The 25,279-nt window shown below is 36.1% G+C and overlaps 1 protein-coding gene and 1 pseudogene across 1 annotated transcript in view; one reads left to right on the top strand and one right to left on the bottom strand.

The window, feature by feature from the left end:
- Positions 1-25,279, bottom strand: part of TENM4 (teneurin transmembrane protein 4) — a 2,938,802-nt gene that overhangs the window by 2,082,843 nt on the left and 830,680 nt on the right. The window lies entirely within an intron of this gene.
- Positions 4,874-4,972, top strand: LOC125080215 (uncharacterized; annotated as a pseudogene).

The raw sequence follows: 25,279 nt of genomic DNA, 5'->3' as shown, positions 1-25,279 counted from the left end.
TTTTACAATTATATAAACCTAGACCTGAACTCTGTCCCCTCTCCATTTCTTAATTATGTGCCTGCAAGCAAATTATTTAGCCTCTCAAAACCTTAGCTTCCTTATCTCTAAACTTGGAGGTGTAATATCTACCACATAAGGTTACTTATGCATTCAGTGAAAGAGCAAACAAAGAAATCTCTAATATTGTGCTAATGTTAATCTCTATCATTTCTTAGAGCATTCACCAATAGCATCATTTCTTAAACAGGATGGATAAGAAAATGTTTCTTTAGGTAAATACTAGAGATTACTAGAAGTCACATGGAAGAAAATACAGCAGGGGTGTCCCAAAGTTGATGAGATTTACCAGATAGGATTTACACTCTGCCCCGGTGGGTTTGGGCGGTACAAAGAGTAAGAAAGTATTAAAGAGCTTGCAAACAGAATCAGACAAAACATCTCACACTTTCAGATCATGCAACCTAACCATCAGACTCATTAACAGACCAAGGCTGTCATCCCTATTGAGCTTGGCAGAGAAAGAGAGAATCTATGAGATACCCATGTCATAGAATTAGGGTCTGAAGCCTGGAATTAAATAAAAAATAGTATGTAGTCCTTCCCCTTTGTACTGAAACTATATACTTGTACTGCAGATCAGATTATCATGATAGCTAGTTGTTCCAAATTGCAAAATGGATTTCTTTTTTTTTTTTAAAGATTTTATTTATTTATTTGACAGACAGAGATCACAAGTAGGCAGAGAGAGAAGCGGGGAAGCAGGCTCCCCGCTGAGCAGAGATTTCCCCATGCAGGGCTCGATCCCAGGACCCTGAGATCATGACCTGAGCTGAAGGCAGAGGCTTAACCCACTGAGCCACCCAGGCGCCCCAAAATGGATTTCTGAGAGAAAATGGATTTTAGGGACATAGAACCTTCTCATTCAGTGACTGGGTTACTGAAAAAAATGGGCAAGCTTTTTTCTCTCACTGCAACCCCTCACTTCTTCAATCCACCCAACATGTACTTTGCCAGGTTTACTTTCTCCATTTTCCTTTATTATGGCATTCAAAAACTGATTTTTATACTGGTGGATCTAGATTCTAAAACACCATATAGTACATCTAATCTCTTTATTAGCATATCTCCTAATCCACAAACTTCCTCAGTTACCTCAGCATTCAGAAGTACTGAAAGTTGCTCCTTTTGAATTTCCATTCTAAAAATAATAAAAGAGCTTACTGATGTAATAAACAACTGCTCTGAGTAGACATAACTTAGGCATAATCTCTAATTGATGATTTTCTAATACCTTACTTTTTAAAAAATAATTTCATTGAGGTATAGTTCACATGTCATGCAATTCACCCCTTTAAATAATGCAGTTAAATATTTTTTTAGTTATCCATAATCGCACAGTCATTACCATCATCAATTTTAGAACACTGACATTATTCCCACGCTGCCCCTCAAAAAAACCATGCCCATTAACAGTCACCCTGAACCTCCACCCCTCTCCAAGTAACCATTAATCTACTTTATGTCTATATATATTTGCCTATTCTGGATATTTACACACATGGAATCATCCAGTATGTGGTCTTTTGTAACTGGCTTCTTTCACTTAGCATGATGTTTTCAAGGCTCATCGATGTTGCAACAGGGATCTGTACTACATTCTTTCTTATTACCAAATAATATTCCATTGTACGGGTATACCACAATTTGTCCATTTATCAGTTGATGGACATTTGGGTTGTTTCCCCGTTTTGGATATTATGAATAATGTGTACACATTTTTAAGTAGATACATATTTTTTATGTCTCTTAGGTATGTACCTTGGAGTTTCATTGTCTTGTATCTCTAGGCAAAAGTATTTTTGAATGGACTTTTATAAGACAATACCTCATTTTAAGTAGGAAAAGAAGTTAATTTTGTCATCTCAATTAATTATAACTCCTATTACTTTATTATTAGGAAAAAATTACTTAGGGGACTGAATGATAACTAAGTCACAGAGCTAATTAGTGAGAAAATAAAAATGCAATGTAAGAAAGATACAGATGTAGTGAAAAGAAGGGCCATATGTACCCCAATGTTCATAGCAGCAATGGCCACAGTTGCCAAACTGCAGGAAGAGCCAAAATGCACCTCAACAGACGAATGGATAAAGGAGATATGGTTCATACATACAATGGAATATTACACAGCCATTAGAAAGGATGAATACCCAACTTTTGCATCAACATAGGCAGGACTGGAGATTATGCTGTGTGAAATAAGTCAAGCAGAGAAAGTCAGTTATCATATGTTACAATATAAAGTCAATTATCCTATGTTACATATCATATATCACAAGTTTTACTTACTTGTGGAGTATAAGGAATAACATGGAGGACATGAGGAGAAGGAAAGGAGAAGTGAATTGGGGTAAACTGGAGAGGGAGACAAACCATGAGAGACTGTGGACTCTGAAAAACAAACTGAGGGTTTTGGAGGGGCGGGGCCGGGGGGGTTGGGTGAGCCTGATGGTGGGTATTAAGGAGGGCATGTATTGCATGGAGCACTGGGTGTGGTGCATAAACAATGAATCTTGGAACACTGAAAAAATAAAATTAAATTTAAAAAAAAAAGAGTCCATTCTTTGACCTCTAGTACTATCTTCTTCCCCCCTGTGTCTTTCTGGACAAGGCATACTGTACTATATGGTTTTGTGGCTTATGTCAATCCATTGCATCCTTCTTCTGAGCCACTTGAACAATTTGAGTAAAAGGAATCAATCTTATAAACAAAATAATTTGTAGGAGAGAGGTAACGTTGGTAAGCGGATAGACCTTAAAAATCAATTAGGCAAAATATGAACCGTCCCTCATCCACTGGCTGTGCAATGCTGAGTGTTTCATACAGTCAGTGTGTTCATCTATTTTATGGGGTTCAAAACAGCCCCTTTGCAGTACATATACAAAGCTAAAATGACAAGATAAACATATGAAAAGGACTTGGCTCTAGCTAACATTAGCTTCTTCTCTGCTCCCCTAAACCAAAGTCAAAAGGGACTGGTAAGCATAAGGGCTTATACAACTGATGCAAAATGAGTGTTGCTTTGTTTCACCTTCTCTCCTTGAGACCAACACTTCCCTCCTCTAATAATGTCCCCATTGTGAACAACCTGCCTCAATCCATGAGAAATTTGAAAACACTCTCATTTGGGTGAACTAGTTGCAGCTGCTAACGCAACAGCAGAAACAAGGTGCTATATATGCCCAAAGTTGATTACCACACCGCAACTCATTATTCTGATCAGCTAGAAGCAATTTACAATCATCTTTAAGCAAGTGCACATCATTTTCATAATTGGCTTGCAGAAGCTTTGACACAACAACTTGTTGTAGTTGCCAATCACTGTCAAAGGACAGAGGAGAGGAAGCCCTTCTGAGCAAAGCAAAAGTAGTGCTTGGCCATACTGGCCAGTGGACAGGGTGGCTAGCATCCTTCTACATGTTGCTATTTTCCCGGCCTTAGGACAGAATCTCTTCTAGAGAGAAAGAGACCAGAGAGAAGGTGGAATTCAGTGACTCAATGCCTTGTTAAGGAAAGAAAGAAAGAAAGAAAGAAAGAAGAAAGAAAGAAAGAAAGAAAGAAAGAAAGAAAGAAAGAAAGAAAGGAAGGAAGGAAGGAAGGAAGGAAGAAACTAACTTGGTGTGAGACTGACAGGTCTCAGCCACACCTAAGTGCTCTCTTAGCTTTGATTTTTATTATTTTTGTTATCTACCCTTCCCTCAGGTAACCACTCTGATCATTGATAGATGTAGTGAAAAAAGCTGGTTTGCAAATGCACTTTTTCTCTCAAATAATTATTAGATTTTTGGGTGACCCCAAGTATACTGCACACCATCTAGAAAGAAAGATAAGATACATAGATCCCTGGGGCGCCTGGGTGGCTCAGTGAGTTAAAGCCTCTGCCTTCAGCTCAGGTCATGATCCCAGGGTCCTGGGATCGAGCCTCTCATCAGGCTCTCTGCTCAACAGGGAGCCTGCTTCCACCTCTCCTCTCTGCCTGCCTCTCTGCCTACTTGTGATCTCTGCCTGTCAAATAAATAAATAAATAAATTCTTTAAAAAACAAAAAAATACATAGATTCCATCTTTTCTGAAATAAATAGGACTAGGAATATTTATTTAAAATTTGCACACTCAATCCAGTAATTATTTAAATAGTTATGAATGAGAAATTGTCTAATTTTGTATCCACATTACCTAAGAAAGTGAGGAGGACAAGAACTAAAATAAAGGGCCTTGAAAAATATCAAAGAACAAAAACAAGAAAGAAAATCAAAACAGCTAACAAGTGGTATTAAATGTTAGTTAATAAAGCCAAATTTATTATTAGTTTGTTTCTTGGTAAAATGAAAATAACAGTATTTTCATGTATAATGATATAAAAGCACTTGGAAAAATGCAAAGTTGGGAATGCAGTACAATGTACAAAAAAGCAGGAGACTTAATGACCAAGTTGGACAGGATTCTAGTTCTACAAAAAGTAAGCAGTGATGATTAAATCACAGATTAGTGCATATGATGGGCAATATGATGCATGACACCCAAACCACACGTGCAGATGAAATTCTTTGTATGCTCAATAAATAGTACTTGATGTATTTATTAAAGATAAATGCAAATATAAGGGGATAGCTGCTTTCTATTGTCTACAAGATAAATTTTAGAATGTCACGATTATTTGAAACAATTTGAATGAACTATTCAACTTGTCTGTGTTTTCAGTCATGTAATTTAAGTTGAGAAATATTTACCGAATACTATTTTTTTTACACAGACCCAAGTAGGCCTGTGTAAGTAACGCACAACACTAGGACAAATGCTGAGAATGCCAGCATCTAAGAAGGTACATTTTATTGGAACGATACAGAGAAGATTAGCATGGCCCCTGCGCAAGGATGACACGCAAATTCGTGAAGCGTTCCATATATTTTTTTGTGGAGGAAGGAGTGTTATACTTAGTATCTTGAAACCTGTTTGTGTAAGGTCACACATGATTTCTAAATGTTGTTTTTACTTGTATTTTGCTTTTGGTATGGCCAGATATTTAGCTTATTTTTCATAGTTCCTGATACTTTCAGAAAAAGCAAAATAAATTTGTTCCCTAAAAAAAAAAAAAAAAAAAAAGAAGGTACATTTTACATGGAAAGTGAATCAAGGACATTTAGAATGTGTTGCGCTGTGTGATTGTGCCTCCGTGTATGAACATTTAAAGATGGCAGAGATCGAATCTGAACCATATCTCATGTTCTCCTTTACCTGGGTTATAAATATTGAAAGGTTGCTTTATTTTCTATTCAGCAAAGTCATTAACCATGTTTTTACAGAGATCATACAGCTGATCAGGTATTGCAAAATGGAAATATGCTAAATTGTAGTTCCATGGGGGTAGAAAACACCATTCTTACCATTTAACCTGAGGGTCACATGCAGAGCTTTGCACATGAGAAGTCCTCAGTAACTATTTGTGAATGCATGAAAAAAATCAACTTTCTAAAATTTAGAGCACTATATAAAATTGTACTTTCATATCCTTGGCTTGCCTCTTTTGACCATCATCTATCATAGATTAATGTATTGCTTTTTTTATGAAACTGTCAGTAACTCTTAGTATCTGGCAAAGGCCAAGAGAATAGGAGCTTTATTTACATCCTCTCTTCCTCAGAAGTCAACTCAAAGATAGATGACTACAATTGGTACTCTGTTGATAATATGTCATTTCCTTCTGGCACATTTTTAGGGTTTCTTAAATGCCCTTAATATTTTGAATTTTCAGTGTGAAGTGTGCACGTGTTTGCTTAACACTATCTGAAATACTGTAGATCTGTAGACAACCTCTAGACTCCTGTCTTTCATAACTTCTAGAAAATTCTCATCAGCCATTATTTCTTCAAATATTGATTCCCTTCCATTTTTTCTATACTTCTTTTTGGAATTTATAATAGGTGGAGGGAGAAATTCTGTGTCTGTCCTCCACAGCTCCCAACTTTTCTTCCATACTTTCCACTTTGTTTCTTTGTACTGTTATCTGGAAGAATCCTTTTCAATCTTTCAGACTTTTAATTCAATAATAGCTCAATCAGGTCCACCTTCGGGTCATCCATGATTTTACAGCTGTGCTATTTTTCAATTCTAAGATCTCTAATTGTTTTTATTCTGTAACTGCATGTTCTTTTATGCCTATTCTTACATTATAGAGGTGAGTTCCTCATTATGGATCTGATGATATTAAATATAGCTATCTCTTTTCCATTTATATTTTAGATCTTTTCACATCTGCCCTCTCTGAATTTTATATTATCAATTTTTTTGGTATATTCAACCTTTTCCTCTAACCCATTATTCTTCTTATTGACATTTAAAAATGCTCAAGTTTTCCATCTTGAAAAATAAATCTCCCTCACCACCATCATTCAACTCTGAACTCTCTTTTATCAAAGGCAGTGAACAAATATTCTATATTTATACTTTATGCTTCCTCATCCTCTATTCATTTCACTCTGGTTTCTGTCCCATTATCAAATACCTTATAATGGTAAGGCAATGAATTTTGTTGTTGTTGTTCTTATTTTACCTGGCTTTCATGAACACTAACCACTATTGTCAACTCTCTTTTTTTGCCCTCTTCCAGTCTACTCTCCACAGTTCAGGCAGGGAGATCTTTTCAATATACAAATTATATCATTCCTTCATTTAAATAGAAGGTTTCTACCGTTTTTTATATATAAACTAAAAATCTTCACTATGACTCACAATGTCCTCCATGGTTTGGCTTTATTTACTCTACTAGCCAAGTCCAACACTGTGATCTCACTCACCTTCTGAACTCTGGCCAGACTAGCTTTCTTTAGTCTAGTCCTTAGACGGCATTCCATTTATCTCTGCTGTGAGACTTTTGCATATCTCTTCCCTGTCTGAAATTTTCTTTCCCAGTCCTCCACATTTAGTTAATACCTGCGATCCATCATATCTCTGCTTATCTATTATTTCTTCAGGCTAACCTTCCCTCACCCCTAGACCCCCTATTACACACCTCTTATACAGAAATACATGCCTTCTCTACATGGCATTCACCACAATTTTAAATTCTCTATTTGTTTGTGTGACTGATGACTACCTACACATCTAGACTATAAACTGCTTGCCCAGACCATACTTTGGCTCAGCCTTTTGAGTAGTGAAGAGGCACTCAAAAAAAGTTTTTAAAAAATGAGGGAAAATATTTGAAAGAAGGGTGAGATAGGTTCAATGTTAGCTGCAGTGTTTGACTACCTTATAGTTTTCCATTTGTTGTACAATTATTTTTGTTTTGGGTAGACCAGAAGATATTTTAAGATCTCTATGCATATCATCAGAAAAGAAATGACACATTAAAATTAAGTAATTTGAAGAATGTTTAATAAAAATGATGTACCAAGGTGTGAGATGGGGACAGGAGAATCATAAGAGACACTTGTAGTGCTTCCCAGCTAATAACAGCAATAAGAGTAGATGGCAGAGGGAGAATCACTTTCCTCCCTTCCTTTAGTTTCCTGATTGTACTCATCTTTGGCTAAACTCACGCAGAAGCCAAAAGAAAAGAGAATCAGTTGTTATAGTTTGTATAGATAAGCTTCCCTGGGCCAAAACAAGGGTAGAGAATGGATTTAAAGAAAAAAACAAAAATATCCAGCACATCAGGCAAAGCTGATTATACCTAGAAGACAAAGTCACTTATTTATTTACGTTCATTTATTTTTACTTATTTCTTTAGGAAAAGCTGAAATTGCCTTTTGTCAATACTTTGTTAGGTAATGTTTACTTTTGATGGGCTGAGGTGTTCAAAATCACTTGTGAAAAATGGGGAAAAAAATGTTAAGGAATCTAGCCACATAAACCTTTCTGAGTAGCATGGCCAAAGTCAGTAAGATACCTGTCTAGCCCTGTTTTCTATAATCTTCCACATTCATGGGTTGGATGACTCAGATCTTTCTTGTCATCATCTTGTGTGTCAGAAAACTCTTCCTCTCCTTATCTCAGCAGTGAGGAAATATGCACAGATGAGGAGGAAGGTTTTTTTTTTTTTCCTCTTTCCTTCTCTATTCGCGTATTTCAGATAAAATCTGTTTTCCTCTCAAGTGCCAGTATTTTCTAAACATCTTTGTATTTGGTCTTTAATCCAAATGACGTTGGAACAAACTTTATAGATAACATCCTCATCTTCTTTCTGGAAATTTGTAAAGGAAAGAGGCAATACAAACCCAAGATAGATGGATACAGCATTTTTACTATTTTAAAGAACAAATATCTCAAACTTGGCCTCGATTAAGTTCATAATTATTCTCCATGATCATACGATAGACTTAATTTCAAAAAAAAAACTTGACAATAAAACTTAACGCACATTTCCCCTCATACATGTCATGAATTTTGCCTTAAATGTGCTCCACTGATAACTGATGTTCATACAAAGGAGAGAAAAAATTAAGAGTTTTGAAGCTTGAATGAATCTTGGATTCCCTTTATCTAGCTACACTGTTGTCTTCTCTTCTTTAATCCATTCAATCTCAATACTTGTCATGATGACATTACATTCAGAAGCAGCTCATTCTAACCTGGAACATCTCCCATTCTGTGTTCTTCCTTCCCCTCTTCATTCTATCAGACCCAGAAGGATATAGTCACTATTTATTAAGCAATTATTGTGGATTGTGGATTACTGTAAGTCTTTTGCAAATGGTACCTTGTTTAACCCTCACAATACCCCATTAAGTAGATTAAGTAGGTTAATGACTATATTTAACAACTAATCCCTATGACCTCACCTTTTGCAACTTAACTGTTTCTGCCCTATCATTCAGATGGGAGGGCTCTTTCCATCACCTTCTTAAATCTGCACTAATCCCTTATCTTCCTTGGAAAAATATACTGTGGTGGAAGTGAACAACTGATATATTTTGTATCCTACATCTCAACATCCCTGAAGGATCTTCCTTTCCTTAGAATCTTGTCCTCAAGGCATCAAATAAAAAACAAAACAAAACAAAACAAAAAAAAACTAGATTACTGAAGAATGAGAGGCTATGGGGAGAGGATCCCAAACACCTCACCCAATAGTCAGAACCATTATCAAACTTAAGTGAGTCCGTTTTGGATATTCCAGTCCAGCTGATACTCTGACTGAATGTAGTCATATGTGGGAGTCAAGGCAAAAATAAGAGGGACTGCCCAATTCACCCACAGAATTGAGAGGTTTTGGAGCAGTTTTTTTTTTTTTTTTTTAAATTTGTTTCTTAAAAAGGTTAATTTAATTGATAGGTATTATAATTTTCTTCACCTTATACATGAGGAGAGGGGGCAGGAAAATACTTAGGATATTGTTCAAAATATCATACACATTCCACGATGAGTCCAAGCCTTTCTGAATCTAAATTCTAAACCTGAAGATGATACACCACCTCTCTAACCCTATTTCATATTTGTCTTAAATTTACTTGGGGTACCTGGGTGGCTCAGTGGGTTAAAGCCTCTGCCTTCAGCTTAGGTCATGACCCCAGGGTCCTGGGATTGAGCCCTGCATCAGGCTCTCTGCTCAGTGGTGAGCCTGCTTCCCCCTCTCTCTCTGCCTGACTCTCTTCTACTTCTGATCTTTGTCTGTTAAAAATAAATATTTTTTAAAAATTAATTTACTTTTAATTATTTGAAGGTGGCAACCATGTTGCCACAAAGTCCTTTCTTTTCCAAATTAGGTATTCATTCCATTTTCTTTTTATTTCTTCATGTAGCAGTACTTTTCATCTTTTTTTTTTAGGATTTTATTTATTTCAGAAAAAAGAGTGCATCTGCCAGAGGTGGGGAAGAGGGGCAAAGGGAGAGAATCTCAAGCAGACTCCCTGCTGAGTATGGATCTGATGCAGGGCTCGATCTCAAGACCCTGAGCCCATGACCTGAGCCAAAATCAAGATTCAGACACAACTGAGCGGCACACAACTTAACCGAATGAGCCACCCAGTTGCCCCTAGTACTTTTCAGTCTTAACAGAATTATATGCATTCCTTTTTGAAAACCTAACAATTTATCCATTTCTGTTCAAATGGTTAGCATCCAACAGATTCTATGAGGACTCAGACTACAACAGAATAGAGCAGTGTTTGCTAAATTTTGGCTTGTGGACCAGGTTTAGCCTAGTTTTGTATGGCTCATGAGCTAAGATTTTTTTTTTTTTTACATTTTTAAAGAGTTGAAAGGAAAATTTATAAAAAGAATAGTTCAGACAATTATATGAAATTAAAATTTCAGTGTATATAAAACAGTTTATTGGAACATAATCACTCATTTATTTACCTATTACCTATAGCAGATTTCCCATCACAACAGAGGAATTGAGTAATTGTGATAAAGAAGAACTTATGGCCCACAAAGATTAGAGTTTGACTATTTAGCTCTTTTCAGAAAAGTTCACTGGGGCTTGAAATAGGCAACTACAATCTTCTTCACTTGGGATGGTCTACTTCTCTTATTTCATCCTTAACTCATATAATTTTATGGATAGTAAGGCCACTACTTTGTATGATACTGTGCCATATAAAACTGTGCTTTCACTCATTTTCCTAAAGTCACAATTTCTCCATTTTTTTCATTGATCTCCTGAACCAAAATGATGCTACTACATTTAGTCCCATTAAATTACATTTTGTAAGTCATACCATGATTTCAGTACTTAAATACCTTACTGGACATTAATTCGTCCTCTAACATGTTTCAACCTTTCCCACAGGTGATCAAAAGTACGAACTTAAGAAACGTAATTGGAATGTCTTAGATGACGTGATAGAATAAGTGTGGAACAAAAGAGAGATATGAAACACAACACAAGAAATTTCCCTCTAATTGGAATCCCCACCCCTTAACTCAAATATTCTTATCAGTAGCCCCACATATTTTTTTTTGCCCAACTTTGTCTCCAAGGTCATTATTCAATACCATATTCACTTATTCAACACATGTATATTGAACCCCTACCATGTCCACGCTTGGTGCAGGGGAAACAATGACTCAGAGAGCATAAGGGCACCCTGCCTGTAAGAACTTTTAGCTTCCTCAGTTTCATAAGCAATTAGTCATTCCAGAATACGTAATACAAACTGTAATGACTGTTATGAATAAAAATGCCTTGGATTTTGTTAGAGTGTCTCTTCACAGGTATACAACACATTGTTAAAATCACCCTTATCTCCTTAAGCTATGTCTTTGATAACCCTATGAAAGAAGAAGCTGGGTTAGGCGAGCATGACTAGGTTCTCCTTGGTACATCAGCGCTGGTACCTAGTAATCAGGGTTTTCTCGAAATATGAGTCTGAATCTTCCAAGTGTTCACAAATCACTTGTAGGATCTTGTTAAAATGTAGATTCTGGTTCAGGAAGTCTGGCTGGAGCCTTGAAGCCAGCATCATCAGCTCTAAGCAATGGCAAGCTGCTGCTCACCCACCTCACTTTGAACAACAAGGCCTCAGTAGACACTCACAACCTAGATCTTTAATGATCTGTTCCTGTCCTAAAAGAGCAGGCCATTTAGAGAGGCATTACAGAAATTTTTGAGCAGAGTAAGGAAATAACCTAGCAGAAACCACAGTCCCTGGAGTCACAGAGATGTGAATTTATACACAGACCTGCACCTTGATAATTTTGTGAGCTCAACCTGTGTCCTCACCTTACTGTACCTCAATTTCCTCATCAGTGAAAATGGAAATGATAGCTTGCTAGAGGGTTACTGAGAAGAATAACCTTGAAACACAGTAGACTTTAAGCAAATAGTACCTTTTATTGTGTTTAAAAGAGTGATATGAACAGAACTGTACTTTGAGAAAATTAATCAGACAGCAAGACATAGTTTGATTTTGAATAAGGAGAGACTAGGGGCACCTGGATAAATCAAATGTCACGTCAACCAATATTTAATAAGCATATACTATATGTCAGAAACTGGGCGAAATGCTAAAATATAAAGATGAATCAAGCAGAGTTTCTGAAGTTCATTTAGGAGGACCCATCAGCAAACAGGCATTAGATACAGGCATTTAATGAAACTGGATCCACAGATTCATTTGACAAATGCCAGGGAAGTAGCAATTGTGATGATAGGATGGAAATAGGTTGTTATATATATAATAGTGGTTAAAGTAACAGGATAGGATATTATAAGGAAAAGAAAGGTGTTAATGATAATTCTGAAACCTTAAGACTTGAGAGGATGGAGGTCTCATTAACAGAAATAAGCAACATGAAGAAAAAAAAAAGTGAAAGACAAAATTGAGTTTCTTTTTATACATGAGTTGAAGAGGTGCCAGGTCATCTCAGCACAGATGAATTCAAAGACATTTTGAAATAGAATCACCATGGGTAGTAATATGTGTAATTGAAGCTCACTTACAGAATTCAGGGAAACTAACATGCACTTTCTGGTTATTTTTGTAACAATATGATTTGGATCACATGTTTGTGTATCTACCGTGCATTTACAGATATAGAGAGAAAGGAGTGTATGTTTATGTTTGGTGTTTATTCCACATCAGCAGTTCAAAAGAATTACTACACTGTTTCTACTCTATTAATGACAGTCTGAATTTGGAAACCTTGATAAGTTGTTTACAAGGAAGTTCTTTGAGAGAAATCAGTGTATGTTTGCAGAATATTGTGAAAACATTTTTCTCAGGATGTGTTGCTGGAAATGGCAATTAGTCAATGTAGAGAAACTGATGTATCTTTAGACATTAAGTCACACTAAAACAAATACCCAGACCAATACAGTTAAGCTTCTGAGAGAATAAATGAAATTATGTTGATATATAAAAAGTTTCACGCAATTTACATTTGCTACCCATGAATTCTCATCAGAGTTTTAAGAATAAGCCAAAAGGGAAGCTTTCATATTTATGGACAAATACAGTGAGGAATGGGGAAACCAGGGGCTTAGAGACTCACAGACAAAAGGAATGAGGGCCTGAAGGTTTTATGTAAATGTCTACTGAAAGCTAGGCTCTGTGCTAGGAACCTTCACATTGGCTCTTTTGTTTTGTCCTCACAGTAATCTTGTGGTGTACTAAGTATGACAGTATTCTCATCATCTTGCAGACAAGATAATGCAGTAGCACAGAATGAACATAATTACATCAAGATCATGCAGGTGCCCTGCAGAGCATCTGTGGGTTGCCTTTACTCCTCCCTTTCCCCTTGACAATGGCTGTAATCTCTGTTTAGGGATCAACATGGTTTCAGGGAAACTGAATTTATTCCTGGCTCCATAGGTGAAACATGTGAACTAAACTAAGCCCATCAGGCTACTGTTTTATCTGAAGAGCTAGGTTTATGGATGGGCATGCCATCTAATTCCTCCAACCAGACAATCTGAGAAGAATCTAAGAACTTGCACCAAGAATGCTGAGCCAAATGCCACTCTTATGCTGGCTATATGAACAAAATGTGACTTACAGCCATTTTAGGACCAAAGAGTCTCAAAGTGAAGTAAGCAGAAAGAGAGATGGAGAGAAATTTGGTCCCTGGTAAGTTGCTGGATCAAACCTTGCAGATTTTTGGAGATTGGAGAGATTTGGGCCTCTTAATTTGTTAGGCCCATAATTAACCTTCCGCAACTAACTAATTTTGAGGCTTCCAATTACAGCAGCAAACATTGTAACTGAGATAGAAATCACCTATACCAACCCCCTTTCATCAGAAATAGGTTATGAAGCTGAAATAAAGAAATCACGTTTTTTAAGGTAGCATAGCTAAGTCAGGACTAAGACAAGTCTAACTTTCAGGATTCTGCATGCCCAATCTAGCAATCTTTCCAATGCAACAAGCTCAGTTACCAAGGTATGCGGTAGGGCAAAGGTCTAAGATTTCTAGAATACCTAGAACTTATCATTTCTAAAAGAGGTATGGTTAAATACAGACTGGTTTAAATATTCAAGGAGAAATATATCAAAAGAGAAAAAAATACATGGGATGAATATTTTCATTTTTTATTAGGAAATGTATCTGACTACTTTGAAAATTCTTTGAAGCTGGAATACTCTGACTTATGTACTTCTTTATATCTCTTACTGTGCCAAGCACCACACTGGTCAAATTAGGTATTCAAATAAGACTTTGTTTACATCTGTCTCCTCACTAGGTTATATATTGTGACAGCAGGGATCATGGCTGCTTATTTCAAACTTGCATTTTCAGTGCTTATCGCAGGGTATGCTGCATGGTAGATTCTAAATAAACATGTATTAATGTTTATAGATTCTAAATAAACATGTATTAATGCCATCCTCTGTGTTTCCACCCAAAACTCAAGGGCAACACACAAAGTAGCCACAGAAACTGGTCCATTTACATAGTCTATGTAGAATGGCACTGTCAAAAAGAAATGTAACCTAACTCACAAATGTGAGGCATGTATGTAATTTTAAATATTCTAGTAGCCATGTTAAAAAATAAAAATAAACCACTGAAGTTAATTTTTATTTGAATCAATATACTCTAAATATTATGATTTAACATATAATCAAGACAAATATTAATAAGACATCAAACATTCTTTTTTTTGTCCTAAATTTTCAAAATCTGGTATATAACTCATCTTTACAATACATCAGACTAGCCACATAGCAGGTGATTAGTAGCCACATATGATAAATGTGGACATACATTACCTCAAATTTAGACTAACCTATGTCTACAACACTGTATAAAAACAATGCCCCAAAGATAAATTGTGATAAGATTTTACATGAAAAAGTCAGAAGTTATATTAAAAAATGCAGAGTACCATTACAATATACATAAATTACCAGAGTTACTTTGAAGTCTCTAAAGTAGTTCTTGTCATACCAAAGCTGTTCCTTCACAATGCCTAAACATTAAGATGTTAGTATCATTATGAACAAGCATCTGGTTAGCACTCATGTCTTTTGAGTTTTTAGTCATGTAACCCTAACAACAAAATACTATGTCATGGCATAAATATAAGCCTAGTTAGATATGTTAAAACAAGGCAATGGGCCCAATATGGAGTCACATATGCTAAGCCCTGGAGTCACCCAACTGTGACTTACTACTTACTTGCAGTTTTAGTCTCCCCCAGGAATGGAGTCTTAAACAAGTTGATTAAAATTATCTGGTCAGTGTATGATAGACCCCTGCTTTCCCCAAAAGAAAAGTGACCTTACCACAATCAGCTTTTTGCTAGTATAAATTCCTTGCCCCACCCCTTCTGCATAAAAGTGTTTCATTTTGTACAACTCTTGGGTTCTTGGGTGTGCCTTTCTGTTTACTAGATGGGATGCTGTCTGATTCACGAACCACTAAATAAAGCCCATAAGATCTTTAAAATTTACTAAAGTTACTAAGTTTAATTTTTTTTTTTTTTGACAAGAAGTCTTAATGTCTTATGTAAATTTAAATGGCCTGTGAGAAACCTACATATGATTCCTAATAGTGGGTTTGAGGAGTCATAATAAATCCCTTTTAATCTATTCAGGAAAGCCAGTTTACTATTGCATAATTATATATTATATAATGTTACATAATGTACGCTATATGTATTATATAACAATTATTGTATAGCTTAAATCAAATTTCTGTGAGCTTCTACTCAGTCAATAATTGTGTATTGAGTAGGTGAGGTAACATGTAGTTGCTAGGGATGCAGAGAGGAGTAATAATTCCTTGCCTTCAAGTAAGTCACAATCTAGTTGAACAAACAGACAGATGGATTTGTGAGAGGCTGTTTGTTTGTTGGTTTGACTGAGGTTAGCACAGGACACACTGAGTTCTGACAGGAGTCAGTGGCGGTTTTACCTGGTGGTACACCAAGAAGGTACAAACAACTTCTCCATGGAGGAAAAGAGCTTAAAATAATTCTGAGAAGTGGACAGCCACTAGGACCTAGAGAACTAAGTTTACTCTACTCAACTGCTCAGAACTGTAATGCAGGATTGTAAGGAGAGAAGGGGGTGGCCTATGCCCAGGTGGGGGCAGCAGCATGGGAACCCATGCTGCAAAAGGCACAGAGGGAAGTTCTGGGCTTGGGGGAGATTCAGCCAAATGCAAAAGGCCAAATTTGCTGCAATTTACATATTTCCATTTTGAGACTCCCCCCAACCCTTTTAACCCATATGGTTTTGATAATTATTTTTAAATGGAAATTCAGATAGCAGCAGGCAGTAAGTATTTGAAATAGGACTTCACATTGGGAGACTCTGTGGGGCACTTGACAAGTTTTATTTCCTACTCCCAATAAACCAGAGGAGGAAAACTGGCATTTCTAATTCTAATTGCAGGAGCTCTACTCCCAATCTGACCATCATTCTTAAAGAGGTGAATACAAGGGGGGCTGCTCACTCCCTCCTCCATGATTCTCTCTACCCTCATGAAAAATAAGCACTTGTTAAAGACAGGTTGACCCAAATGTAAACAAACACAAGGTATGATGATGCCTGTATTTGGACTAGCAGCACACTGGCATGCTCTGACTAATGTCTATCCAAAAAGAAAGGATGACTATTAAATAGAACAGCCCTTGGCTAATTGTCCCAGTCAATTACTAGCCCACTGTAGTAGTTTCTGAATACTAGTTAACAAGAAGTTTTCAGAAATATGAAGGAATAAATTTTAGAATAATGCGGGATGCGTGTGTGTGGGGGGTGGTTTATATGTGTGTGAGATAGAAACTGCCAACTCTACTTTCTTGGAAATGACTGCTTTTGTTCTGTACGTATGTCTGTGCTAATTTTTTTATTAAAATTCCTTCTTTTTTATTAAATGGGATTTCTAATAGATAATAGCTATTTTTCAAAATACCATTACTTCTTAAAATGCAATGTATGATAAATCTCCATTTAAAAAAAAATTACTTTACTCATCTGTGAAATCCAAAAAATGAGCACTGGTACAGCAAAGAAATTGGGCTTGAGAACAAAATCTGTTAAAAAGCAAAATTAAACTGAGTAAATTTTAAAGATCTTATTGGCTTCTTTCAATGATTCATAAATCAGGCAGCATTCATCTATCAGAAAGGGGCTCTAAGGAGCTATACAAAATAAAAGACTTTTTTAGGGAGAAGAGAGCAGGAAGAAGGAAGTTATAGCAAGCAAAAAGCTGTCTATGGCAAAGATTACTTTCCTTTAGGGAATTGGAGAGATCATCAGGCAAATTACCTAACTAACAATGATGAGGTGACCCCTGATTGTCTGGTTTAAGGAACCTTTCTAGGAGCGTTAAAACAGTAATTAAGTCTCAGTTTGGTAACATGGAGCTTAACATAAGAAACTCCATTTTAGTCCTGTTGTTTTGCTTTTAACAAACCAATATAGTATTAAACCATTGCTTGAATAGTTACTAAGTGATGATTTTGTAGAAATTACTTAGCTTCTCTCAGCTTTGGTTTATTGTTTAGAATTATAACAACTGATGCTTATTTAATAGGGATAATGTGAAAATTAAATACTATCATATACATAAAATGTTTTAGAATTAACTTTCCCCCCTTTCCTGCCATTTTCTACCTAGTTAATGGCTCTATCCTTTAAGGATCAAAAAGGGTCTGGAAATTAGGTTTAATAGACTCAGATACCCTCTTATATGCACCAACCTCTCCATACACAAAATAAGTTAGACCCCACTTGACATTTGTATTTATGGAACCACTAATTTTAGTGTTTTAGTTCTGCTTACACTATAATGAATTACTGTTCATCTATCATCCACATCGTATGTGATAGAATTCTGTGTATCTTCAGCACAGAGGACAATGCCTGTGTTAGAAGAGCTGGCATCTAAACAACGGTCAGCAGTACAGGAAGAAGAAACACAAGCATCTATTCCAGCTCTATCATCATTCCCTTCTCTTACACAGAGAAAGTTCAAGACTAGAACATACAGCTTAGTCAAGTTATCATTCTGAGTGAGTCTGAACATATATAAGGACTACATTAAGTAATAATGTGGGCTTTACCTGAATGAAAGTAAGGGTTTCTAAAAGTCAGTGGCAATGAAAGTAGAAGAAAAGGAACATACTGAGGATATAGGACAAAGAATATTCTTGCTAAAACATCATCTTATATACATATTAGTAGCAGCTGGGAATTCCTTAATCTAAGATTAAATTGTATCTACTGCTTCTCACCATTAGATTACTGTCAGTTTATTTCTGCCACTGGCATTATGTGAAAGGATAGCTGATTAAAGGGGAGACAAGTTGCTTTAAAAAAAAAAAATCTTGCTTTAGGTAAATAGAAAAAAATTCAAGATAAATATCCATACATGCATTTATCAAGACATTAGATAATAATCACATAAAGAACAGTAATTAGAATCAATACACGGTTTTTAAAAAGGACTAGAAAGACCTAAATAATTAGGACAATTAATAATGTTGCCTAAAAAGAACCTCAAAAGGTTAACTAACTAATTTATCTTAATGCACACAGTAACAAAGTCCTAGATTTCAAATATACTGGATTAAGTGCACGTAATCTACAGTGTGTTATTCAATGATCAACCTGAAAACCATCCATACAACATAAAACCATCCATACAACATAAACAAACATGAGTTCAAGCAATTTCTAATATAAAAGCAAAGACAACAACAAACTCAAATTATCTATAACACAAAAATAAAACTTTAGGTGGCTATTGAGCAAAGGATATTTTAAATCATGTTATAAAACAATTCCGACTAAATATCTATGCACTAACATCCCCAAAGTTTGGGGTACAGGAAAAAGGGTGGGAGGTAAGATTTAGAATATTATATTATAAATATGAATCCTTGTCTGGCTCTTAGCTGATTTCCTTTGAACAAGTAACTGATATTCTTTAAATATCCTTTTTCTGAAATGTAGAGATAATAATGCCTATTTTACAAATTTATTTTGATAATATAAAGAGATGCATATGAAAAGATCTGACTTTGTTTTTATACCTATTAAGTCTTTATATTAAATGTCCTCTTTGTCTATGAGGAAATAAGACGTAGCTGGAAAGTACAGACTTGAAACCAGAGAACGCCACCCTGCCACATATTGTAACTTTACTTCTCTTAGTTTCAGTCCACTTAGTAGTAAAATGTAAATATTATCAATCACATGGTGTATATGTTATAAAGGCAGAGTTCATAAGTACTTAGCAACTATTTTTATGTATGTTTCTGTTTGCTTTCTATGCTTTTTTCTCTCTAAAGAAAGACTAAACATTCATTTGCAGCGTCCTAAGCCACATTCAACTCACTTTTTAGCCTTGCCATAATAAAGGAAGAGCTTCCTTACTTGCAGCCTCACACCTCCCCAGGTGTGTAACATGTCAGCTCTAACACTACTCTCTCTTATTCCTAGAGATAAATGTGTTTCTAGCAATCTAGCCTAACTGACGTGACAGTAATGAAGGGCCAGCAGGCTTGTTTGGAATGGATTTGGTGTGGACAGACTGCCTGTCCAATAAATCTAGCAAAACCTCACAGCACGTTTTATAGCCAAGAAGGATGCTGAGTTTGGAGGATGTCCCCTCACCCCACTCCCACCCCATGCTCCATTATACCCATACATACTAGTCTCCTGTACCAAGGCCAAAATCTACATTATTTTCTAATGCTAACCACATAAATAATCACCAGAATGGTATGCTGATTCATTTGAGGGGGGGGGAATTAAGTGTCATTTTTCAGATGGTAATAATTACAATGTGTTGAAAACACTGAGAATGATATGATAGCAGTAGTTCTGGAAGTGATGGTGGTAGTAATGATGGTGGTATTGGTATGGGAGCATTGGTGGTAGGTGGATTCCTGGTGAGCTAGACTATAAACATCACTGGTTTATTGTATCTCCTAACTTCCATGGGATAAATACCCCGATTTTGAGTTACCAATGTGATATTAGTGAAGGCAGAGTTGAAGAGAGATTCTAACAGTCATATCTCATGAGCCAGTTCTAGAACACCACTAGGGGTAATGATATAGTGGTATCAGGGGTACTAACAGTTATGGTACTAGCAGTGGTAGGAGTAGTGGTCATGACAGTGATGATAGTGGTGATACCGATGACAATTTTGGTATTGCTGGAGGTATAGTGGGGATGGTGGTAGTTGTTCATGATGGTGGAGCTCATGATAAAGGTGGTAACAGTAGTAGCGGAGAGGATGGTAATAGTAGTGATGATTGTGGTGTTAGTAGTGATGGTGATAATACTGGTATTGATAGTGGTGGTGGCAGTAGTGATGGTGGAACTGGTGGTGATTATGGAGTGGACAGTGGTCACTTTTGCATAAAGTTTTATAATTTATGTAGTACTTTCACCTGAACTACTTTATTTAACACTGCAATTAATACTGGTTAACAATACTTTATCCTTTTTATAGACTAGCAAACTGAATTTCAAAGGGTTAGTAAAGCTTAGTGCTTAAGAAAGAGGCCTTGGAGTCAGTATTACTTTTAGACTTCTAGCTCTTCCCTTCTAGCTATATAAACTTGCACAGTTGCTACCTTTTGAGACAGTTACCTCATTTTTAAAATAGAGAAACTAACCATATTCCATTAAAAATTGTCATGAGAATATGGGCAACTAGGGTGGACAGTCCGTTAAGTGCCTGACTCTTGGCTTCAGCTCAGGTTGCGATCTCAGTGTGGTAGGGATTGAGCTCCTCACCAGGCTCCAGTCTAGTAGGACTGAGCCCCTTATCGGGCTCCAGGCTCAGCACAGAGTATGCTTGAGATTCCCTCTCCTTCTCCTTGCCCTTCCCCTCTACCTCTCTCAAATAAATAAATTCTAAAAAAGAGGAAAAAGAAAAGATTGTCATGAGACTATTAAGACACTGCAGTTATTTTTAAATTGTCATGAGATTTGATGGATACTGTAAGTAAAAATGAAACAACTCTTTTGTGACAATAGGAAAATAAATTCTCACTTTGTAGCTATCATGGTTTCTATTAAATAGGTTTTTGTTTATTATTCCTGTATTTTTTGTTTGTTTTGGTTTTGTCTGGAGTACCTTGATAAGTATGCAACAGATGAGTATTTAACCCTATGGACTGAGGAGAATAAACTTGTTTTAAGTAATACATGGAGAAGAGTTTAGCTGTCCTTGAAAGGAAGAGGTTGCTAAAACAGAAGAGGAGGAAGAAAGAGAAGAGGAAGTAACAAAATGGAGATAGGCTGGAATTAGCTGAGAATACTGTAGGATAAATAATGGCCACTCAAAGATATCTGATCCAAATCTCTGGAACCTGTAAATGGTACCCTATAGGGAAGTGGGGGGTGGGGATGTCTTTGCAGATGTGATTAAATGAAGGATCTTGGCATGGGGAGATTATCCTGGATTATTTGTTTGAGCCCTAATGTCATCATCTTATAAGGACATCATCATGTCCTTATAAGAAAGAGGAAGAGGGAAATTAGACAAACAGAGAGGAAGATTTAATATAAAAATAGAAGCTAAGTTGGAATGATGTGGCCACAGGCAAAGGAATGCCAACAGTCACCAGAAGCTGATAGAGGCAAGGAATGGATTCACTTTGAGAATTTACTGAGGGCATGTGGCCCTGTTGATACCTTGATTTTGGTTCAGTGATACTAGTTTAGGTTTTCTAGCTTCTAGAACCATGAGATAATACATATTCATTGTTTTAAGCTACTAAGTCTGTGGTATTTTATTCTAACAGCCATAGAAAACTAATGTAAACAGTAAAACTTCTGGAGATTCCCACAGAGAAAACTTAGAAATAATCTGTTAAATATGGATTTTAATATTGTTTGCATTGCTTCACCATTACTCCTATTTCAGTATTCCCCTCCCTTAAAAAAAAAAAAAAATCCAAACAAAACAGCAACAGAAAACTTCAGCAAAGTCAAAAGTGCCCACTAATGTTTACTCAATGGATTTTGTGTTTCTGTTTTATATGCAAGGAATGCCAAGTTGCATGTCAAGGACAAGGAATAGTATCACAGAGATGGTGTGTGGAAATAAGCAGCCACAGAGCAGAGAGACCATGAAGATGAAACAACAGAGAAGTTGAGCAAACTCTAGGAGAAAATGCTTGGTTTCCCATGATCTGTGAAATAAGAGGCTCAGTTCAATAACTAGAGTCGTGGGGTCAACAGAAGAAAGAATTCTTCTAAATGGTCTATCAGATACATTATAATTACGGCTGTTGTGTTGTTATTCTTATTGCTATTTGTCATAGCTCTGGGCTGCTGTAACAAACTATCATTGACTAGGTGGCTTAAACAACACACATTTATTTCTCACTGCTTTAAGAGATCTTAAGAAGCCCAAGATCAAAATGCCAACAGATTTGGTTCTTGGTGAGGGCTCTCTTCCTGGCTTTTAGGTGACCACCATCTTGCTGCAGACTACTTATCATATGCAGAAGCAGCTCTGGTATCTCTTCCTTTTCTTTTTATAAGGAAAGAAATTAATCCCATCATGGGGGCTCTAATCTTACAACCTCACCCAAACCTAATATCCCTCAAAGACTCCACCTCTTAATACCACCATAGAGAGATAGTTCCATTTTTCTTAAATATTCAGAACACTTAGAAACAAGTTTTCTGTCCACACATAAATAACCTGGGCAATTCACTAGCTTTCCACAGGGAGTGTTTTAAGGATGAAGAACAGAAAGCACAGGGAATCCCGTTGACCAAGTGAAAGCCAAGGAGCATTCATAGGTCTTTTGGAGAGTATGGGCTTCAGACATCAATAATTATGGATTCTAGTCAGTTTTCAAAATTTGAGTGAGCTGACTTCCTGATGACTCTCACAGAAGGCAGCCATCACATTAAGAGGAAACTTGAACTGCAATCCCTCATTTCTTTCTTTTCATTTTTCATGAAAAAAGTTAGCATAATGGGTACTGATAAGAGAGCCAAATCACTGAAATATGAAAATCACAGAATTAGCATTTATCCAAATTCCTCAGCTGAGCCTATCATGGAAAGAGCTTGTTTTAATCACATCAAGTTGCTGCTTTGTGACTATGGAGTTTCTTATGAGCTAAAATATTCCTTATTCTTAGAGGCAAAATTAATGGCTCCACCAAAGAATTAGATTAGTGAAGCGAAGTGCCTTTGTAAAGCTCTGGGAAAGACATCCTCAACATTTTCAAGTTGTCACCCCATGAAAAAGAAACATCAGTGCTAAATCCTTTGGAATTAATCAATGTAATGGTCACCTCCTTTATGTTTCCTGTGCTCAGACTAAAAATTTTGCTCTGTTCAAATGTTAGTTTTGTTTAAGATCTAGGGTAGTTTGCATGACCACTGCTCTTTCTCCCAGATAACTTAATGAAAGATAAAGCCCATGAAGTATATCCATGGACCTTATGTTCAAAGGCCTTTGTCACTTCAGATTTGGCTTTGCCACTGAAGGGTCCAGAAGATAGATGTCAGAAGTTAACCTGCCTTACTTAAGGGTTATTTCATTTTAATCCTCAGTTTTATATATATGAAGACATAATATATTCATGGAAAAAAGAATCTTTATTGTCTTGACTGTTTTTCTCCCCTTTTGTTACTGCTAAGTTGTTCTTAAATTAATCATGCAAATTCTCTTGGTCTCATTGAAAATTATGTGTTCATTCTGATCTGAAGAATAAAAAACTTGGTTAGTCAGGAGAGTGAACTCTAAGTAGTCACAAAATACTAGTTTGTCAGAAGTGAAGGAGCAAATTTGGTGTGTAAGCCAGAGTGTTATAGAGTAATATCCCTTCGGTGATTAACATATGCCAGTGTAGGTCAGAACACAGCAACATAGCAGAGTTTTGGAATCTCTTTCCATCACACCATGCTATGGACACCACAGCTCCTTCCTCATCAACAGATTCAGGAATGCCCCCCTGAAAGTTCTGGATGTACTTTATTTCATCTTACTTTATTTCACTGAATGCTTTATTGAAAAGTTATGTGCTACTTCTCTGCCGTATACTTTGCCCTCTTCTTTGCCTCATAAACTCTATAATCTAACATCCTTTATAATTATTCTCCCAGATTAATTTTTAAGTCTAAATGTATACATGTATATAAATGCAAGTACAACCAATCTTCATTATTCATGGATTCAATATTTGCAAATTTGCCTAGTTATTAAAATTTATCTGTAGCCCCAAAATTAATACTTATGGGTTTTGATGATCTTTCTCATATACATGTAAAAGGGTGAAAATTTTTGAGTTGTATGACATGCAAGTTACCACCTGAAGTCAAAGTAATGCTCTGCTTTCTTTTTTAGCACTTGGACTGTAACTATTTCCCCCCTCTCCCCAGTATATTTACTACCACTTTTTTTTTTCACTTTAATACATTTTTCTAATAATTTCAATGTCTAAAATGGGCCCTGGAGAGTGCTAAAGGGCTATGTGGTATTCCTAAGTGTAAGAAGGCTATAATTTATTTTGTGGACAAAATGCATGTATCCAAGAAACTTTGTTCAGCATCAGTTATAGTGCTATTGGCCATGAGGTCAATGTTAATTGAATCAGCAATGTATATTAAATGTAATGTCTTCAAACAGCAACACACAGAAAACAATGTTATGTGTTAATCAGTTGACAAAAAATGAAAACAGAAGCTTACAGGCACCCAACCCTGTATTTCCTCTAGGAACAATGTTTAGGATTCACTAATTCAGTGTTCATGGCTATTTTATAGAACATAACTACCATAAATAGTGGAATCAACCATTTTTATTTATAGTGGGAAGTTTTTCAGTTCTTAAAAGAGTAGAATAGGGATGAGACTGATCTAAGAGTGAGGAAGTATTTAAGCTCTAGGCTCATTAGACATGCAGCTTTTTTCTCTAAGACTTCTGATCGATTTTCTAGGTGTTCAGAATGACTTGATATGTATCTATTTGCATCTGAGTGAGGAGCGAGGCTTAGGGTCGCCCTAATCCTCCACCATCTTATATCCCTCCAGCTCTGCACTCATTAATGACCACTGCTCTGAGATTCAGGTACAACACCTCGTTCAAAAACATAATAAAGCAGAAAGAAAAAAATATATACATACACAAAATATGAAAAGAAATGGATTTATTTTGAATGATCATCTTTCCTTCTGTTTTTACTTTTTCCTCTACTTGGAAAACTATGTTAAACTTGGGTGATCTATTGTGAATAAATTATTGTTAATTGAATATGATAATACTATTTGGGTTGTTTTTTATACAAAATGACTTATTATCCAGAGAAACATACTTAAATGTTTACAGATAAATT

The sequence above is a fragment of the Lutra lutra genome, chromosome 10, assembly GCF_902655055.1.
Source record: "Lutra lutra chromosome 10, mLutLut1.2, whole genome shotgun sequence".
Lineage (NCBI taxonomy): Eukaryota > Metazoa > Chordata > Mammalia > Carnivora > Mustelidae > Lutra > Lutra lutra.
This window is presented reverse-complemented; position numbering and strand designations above follow the sequence as displayed.